Below are 7017 nucleotides of genomic sequence, written 5' to 3'. Positions count from 1 at the left end.
AAAAGAAAGAAACAAAGAAGGTTCGAGGAAAGAACGTTCATTCCTTTATAAACTTTGACTTTGATTTTTCCTTTATAAAACCATAATCCTGCAATTGTCCTACAAATCACGAAAAACTAGATCAACATGAAGACTTATCAGATCCTAATGAAAAGCTGTCAAAATCCTATCAGAAATTAAGGAAGATGACGTTAACTTCAAATCTGAGGATTAATTGTAGCAGATCTTATAGCGTTCAGCTGATTGTTTTACTTGTTTAAATAATTCTCCTGTGGGCCTGATGATTCACGTGAAGTCATTGTAACCTTTTTTCTGTGATTGAACAATCTATAATAGGAACCAGCACTGCATCCCTTGTATGCTGTTGTTCTTTCTTCTTGTTTTGCTATTTTGATTTTATCATATTTTCTATGATGAAAGTTGAAGAAATTCTACTTCGAAACTCAAGACAAAGTCTCTCGGACTGCATATTAGTGTGTTGCTCATTGGGATTTCTATAAACAACTGATTCTAATATTGCAAAGCAACATTACGAAAAACTGAATATTTCACACATAGTCTAATAAAAGTAGATTCCATTGTCAATTCCTTAACATTTTCCAAACAAATCCATGCTTCTCATTTTATACTGTCTTGAGAGTTTCTATTCTCTTATTACCAATTTCAGCGAGTTTCATAATAAGCTGCTTAGAAAGAAGCTATCTAACAGGAGGGTGGGGCTACTCTTAGCCAATGAAAACAGCTTCACATGCTATACAGCAACGTGAAAAAAAGATTCTCAGCCTGTTTTCTCTTTAACGAACACCCTCTTGGATTCTCTAGCATTAGCCAACAAGGTATCTGCTTGGAATTAATTCCATCAATATAAAAAGAATATAAATTTTATTTAATATATTTAATTTTTATTTAATATATTTAACTATAGGTATATTTCATAACCCTATATATTTTTAAATAAACTAATTATTTTTTAAAAATATCAAAAAAATAAATATTTTTTTGAAAAATCTAATTCATAATAAAACAAAAAGGTATCTGCTTAGAATTACTTCCACCAATATAAAAAGAATATATAATCTATTTAATATATTTAATTTTTATTTAATATACTTAACTAAAAAGGTATATTTCATAATCTATATATTTTTAACTAAATTAATTATTTTTTAAAAAAACAAAAAAAGTAAACAGTTTTTCAAAAATCTAATTCATAATAAAACAAATAATGAGACTTGATAATAATTCATTAAATAATCATCAATTATTCATCAAACTAATCTGAAAAAGCTAATATTAAAGTTATGGACCAATCTGAAATTTTATCATTGTTTTAGGGGTCAAATTATAATTTTATAAAATTAGAGGACCAAACTAAAAATATCATAAATTCATGACTATATTGAAATTTTGCACATAATTCATCCTCAATTCTACCCAAATCTCAAATTATGCTCTAAAGACCACTCTGGAATTTTATCATATTTCTAGAGTCAAATTGTAATTTCATCAAATTGGAGGATCAAAGTGAAAGTTTCATAAATTCATAATTATACTGGAATTCTGCACAAAATTCATCTTTAATTTTTTCCAGAATCTAAGATTATGCTTCAGTGACCAATCTCTAATTTTTTCAAAGTTTAGGGATGAAATTATAATTTTTACAAATTGAGAGGCCAAACTGAAATTTCATAATCTTCAACCTCAAACCTAGAATTTACAAAGATAACCTACAGATATATCAAGATTTCTAACTTAAATTCATCATTTAAATAAATTATAATTTAAAATCATTATTTTTACTTAAAATCTTTCGCAATCAACTACATAATTCATTACTTGTAACAATCAACTGATAATTTTTCTGCAATGTAATTGTAATTCCTAGCATAATGAAATAAAACCAAAAAAGAGGGATGAAAAAAGTAACCGGATGAAAAAAGTAACCGCACTCTGGTTGCCATAAAAAACATAGTTCTTTTAGTATTTTTTTTTTTTTAAATATTGTGATAGGTCAATCATATTACCCGAGTGTGTGACACAGAGATGATCATCATAGAAAATTACTTTTAATTGCTTGACTTTTATTATCCTTGGATGACAAACTTACTTTGTCCTACTAATGCTTTTGCTTTCATTGTTTCGAAAGTAAAAGAGACATAAACATAATCATTTCCTTCCTTCTACTTTCCACTGCTTTGTAATATTGGATTGCAAACGGGATGGTGCTCAGGGGGGCCAGTTTTTCTTTTCCTTTCTTTTTAAAATCTTATGCCTTTGGGTGAGGAGGTTAGTGGAGCATTAGACTTTTTAAAAGACAATAAAAAGAAGCAATGTCTCATCTTTTGATATGGTGGTCTTCCATGATCAGTTTGTTGATGAAGATATCGAAAGAGTCGAGTCTCCGTTCTAGCTCAGGTTGGATGCTAGGCCGAAAGCTAAGCTTCTTTTAATTATGAATTGTTTATGCAAAGGAAACCCAGAAGCTTGAACAAACAGAAATGCCTTGTTGATTTCTCTGCCGCTACTCATTTTTTCCAATATTATTCCATTATCTTACCCGAAAGCAATTATACAAGAAATTTCATTATCCTGCCCCAAAAGGCAATTTATTACAAGAACTTCCTTTAAACTCCTTGAAGGCAATTTATTTGATGAAAATTCCTTTAATCCACCTCAAAGACAATTTATCTTAGGGAATTCCAACGACCAAGGCAATTTATTTCTTGGAAATTCCTTTAACCTGCCCTAATTAAAGCGGTATAAAAAATTATTTTAATATATTTTTAAAAGTATATGTCACGATACCAAATTATATTATAAATTAAAAAAAATAGTGTTTTATATTCATTACTACTTCCTTACAGTCATTTAATTGTAGACAAAAATGGTGTATTTTTTGAAAATTTTTAATTTTACACTTGATTTTTTTCCACAATTGATCATTTTTAATTAAAATTAGAATTCAATTACATATTTGTTTAAAGATAAGAGTTGAATTAAAATACAGGCAACTAGTTAAGTGAAAAACTCAGCTAAAATAAATGGCAAATTTCATTTTAATTCCTCATCTTTTTAAGCTATTAAATAATAAGTCTCTATAATTTTCCAAATGCTATCAACAAATATTATAACCTCTTAATTTATACAAGGATTGAGCTAAATTGCGTACAAGCAATCCCTAACTTTGGTAGTTTCTTTGTGTTAAAAATGGAGACTTCTTGGTGTTTGCCGGAACTCCAACTTGGGTATACCTTTTGTGAACAAGAAACAAGGTAAAAACATCTTTTAACAATATCAAATCATTTATTCATAAAAGTATTAGTAGTGAAACATTTAATTTTACTACATTGAAGAAAATTCTGATTTAATACCAATTCATGCCTGGCACGACTGTTACATAAAACTTGGGATGCTCAACAATACTATATTCACAATCATGACAACGAACACTCATGCACCACGAAAACATCAAAACTGCGCCCACCTATTTGCTTTGGTAGTAGTATTGACTGCAAACTTGGTTGACCAACAGAATCCCAGCCTTCAGCCAACCCCAAATTTGACTATCATCGTATAATATTGATCATCACATTATGCTAATATAACAACATTCTTAAATTCACATCCTACCGACCATTATGGCTATTATAATGGCCATCATGCCATAAGAGCATCATTTTGAGCCAATTTCTCTGTCTTACCACTATAAGCTTCCAACCATTCTCCACGTTTCACTTTTCTTCAAGTATTTTCACCAAACTAAAGCTTCAACCTTTAAATTTTTGCTTATAAAGTCGAGATCCAAGAGATTATTTAAGATTTTATGGGAAGCATTTCAAATATTTTTTTTTTTGAAATATTGTTATAGACATAGAATCAACAAGATTATGTGACATTCTATATTGATTTTGTGATATTTTAATCACTAAAAGTATGGGTTTTAGAAAAAAAAAAACCAAACAAAAAATTAAAAAAATTAAAAATTTTCAAACCAATCTAATCCAACATATTCATCAGTTTTGGTCTAGTTTGACTTGGATATTTTTTAGCTAAAACAATTAATAACCATTGTCACACCCTCGCGAGCAGAGCGCGGCATCCAATTGATTGATTTCGGGGTCTCATAGTTTTATTTTTGTGTAAAAGAGAGTCGCCACCTAGTATTATGGTTACTAGGAAACATAACTCGTCTTTCAGAGATTCTAAGGCAAGGGACTGATTGCGTAAAGGGAAGGTGTTAGCACCCCTAGTACACTCTACCTAAGGTAAGCTGCTTAGTGTTTGGTTTGTTTTATAATTGCTATGGTGTTGCTGTTTTCTAATCCCATCAATGTTTTTTCTCGATTTGATTCTAACTAAATTTATTAAGAAAGAAATCCAAGGAGATTCGATGTGCTGTACAAGCTCATTTTTTCCCTTGTTATTTCAAGAGTTTGCGACTCGTAAATCGCCAAGAGGAGGGACAAAAATTAGAAATCTTGAGCGCTTTAAAAATCTATTTTTTTTTATCTTAGTGTTTTATACTCTCACGACTCGTAAATCGTGGAGAAAAAAGTTTGAAATATCCTCAATTATAATCAAGGCTTCTTTCAAGGATATGTGTAGATTTATTATTCCTAGAAAATTATTTTGGATATTTACCACTCCGGGTTTCTTTATCCAAATATTAATAGTGAATAATAACAAATTATTTCCAATAATATTTTGGATATTCTTCCTTTAAGGATTTCTTTATCCAAACATTAGTGGTGAGTAATGGATGAATTCTCCCCCAAATAAGATTTTTTTTATATTTTTTGGAATATTGACCAATACCCTTTGAAGTTTTACAAATATGTTGTAAAATCCAGAAATGCAAGCAAACAATTTTTTTTTTGTTTAAGAAATCTATGCGAAAACACATTTTTAAAACTTTCAATATTTTTTGGTATAAAAAAATTATTCAAAATATGTTAGGGTACTGACCATATGCAACACACAAGCAAACTTTTAAATTTTTTTTACAAAAAAAAAAAGCATAACAAATAAACACAAAAGAAAAATTGCAATAAAAACTAAACAACCATCATATATATTCTAGGATTTATAATAAGCTTCAAGCAAATAAAAAAATCAAAGCCAACTCAATGCGCAACAGCAAGCACAAAATAAAATTGGGAGAAATCACTAAAAAAATAAAGGGCCGGTTGATTTATTCTCCAGCGGGTGTAAGGAAAACAAAAGGAAAATCTTTGAATCCAAAATTTCCTAAACATGAATAGGCAAACCCTTTTTACATGGACAACAAACTGAACTCAAAAATCATCATAGAAATAATAGGCAATGCGTTGGTTTTTTCTAAACATAAACTAATTATTCAGAGTGAAGAAACAGCTTTAACCGAATGCCTAGTAAAAAAAAAAATACAAAGGATGCTGGTGAATACTGTTCAAGTGAATTAATTCACTTAAATAGTGCAAACTTAAAAGCAAAAAAAATGCATGCTGCAGGATGAAAGAAAAAAACAGACCTGGGAACGGAAAACTGAATGCCTAGTATAAAAAAAATACAAAGGACACTGGGGAATACTGTTCAAGTGAATTAATTCACTTGAACAATGCAAACTTAAAAGCAAAAAAAATGCATGCCGCAGGATGAAAGAAAAAATAGACCTGGGAACAGAAAACCGAATGCCTGAGAATGGAATTGAAGAAGCTGCAGCGACGTTGTTCGTCTGGGAACGGAATTGAAGAAGTTGTGCCTCCTTAGCTATTGGTAGATGACGGGAGAAAATAGAGATGCTAAAACGAATGAAATAGCTGGTTTCCCCGTCGTCTGCCTCTTCTTTCTCCTCTTTGTGTTTTTACTAACTCCCTGCCCCTCATTTTTTCTTTCTTTTGCTGTATTCGTTTTTCTTTCTTTTCTCTCCGTTTCTTTTGTTATTTTTCTGCTCTCCTTTGCTACTCTTTTTCCTCTCTTCTCCTTTCTTTTTTTCACTGCCGCCCTAGGTCATTTGAGGGGCTTATATATAGTCTAACATATATCTATTTAGGAAGGATTCAATGCATTAATCCTAGGATGCAAATCCCTACTGATTTACAGTAAAAAAACGCAAAAGGAAACTACAATATTCTGATTTTATGGTGGTGCTTTACGTCTAATTTCTTTCCAGTTTTGGAGGATGGTGTGGCTCTTTTCTTTCCCTCCATAAGGCCAGCTGCTCCCTTTGAAATGAGGCAATAAAAACGTGGTCTTTAGCTCCAACAATCAGACGTGATGAGAAAGGAAAACAACAGAGAAAAAGGGAAAGAAATCAGATGTAGGGTGCAGCTGCAAAGTCTTATTTTCCTTATTCGGTGTGGTAAAAATCCTTCCATTTATGTTGATCCAGCCCCCCTCTCTAGCTTTCCATATCCTTCTTCAATTAAATCCCTCATTTTAACACTTTTCGATTCAGTCCTTGGTCCAAAAAAAATCCTTCGAATCAGTCCCGCGAACTTGGGCTATATCCTTCCACCGATAAAATTTCTGTCGTTAGATATTCAAATAGGAATATCTTGAGTTTCTGATAATGAAAGCAAGCGATTCAAAAGCCAAAATTCATCCATATGTGTAGGATTACATCTTTGATAGGGATTTAAGGCGAGATATAATCATTTTATAGGACAGAATCGGGCCGCGATCTGGTTGGCCAAAAAGGGTCTCCTGATTTGATTCAAAAACTGACGAATATCGAGCATCCCGATATGACTTGGAGTGCCCTATAAATGAACCAGAAAAATCATGATGGCAGCAGAATGTTTTTGGTGCAAAACTTGGGTCAAAATCCTGCTCGTGGCAGAATTCTCTATTTCCACGTCAGAGATTTAAACGTGCAGAAGTTGAGCTTTTGATATCGAAATCGAGTGATTCAAAAACCAAAATTCATCTATGCATGTAGGATTACAACTTTGTTAGGGATTTAAGGCGAGATATAATCATTTTATAGGACAAAATCGGGTCACGATCTCGTTGGCCAAAAAGGGTCTCCTGATTTGA

The sequence above is a fragment of the Populus euphratica genome, unplaced genomic scaffold (genome assembly GCF_000495115.2).
Source record: "Populus euphratica unplaced genomic scaffold, PopEup_1.0 scaffold1271.1, whole genome shotgun sequence".
In the NCBI taxonomy this organism is placed as follows: Eukaryota; Viridiplantae; Streptophyta; class Magnoliopsida; order Malpighiales; family Salicaceae; genus Populus; species Populus euphratica.
Note: the sequence above shows the minus strand (reverse complement) of the source record.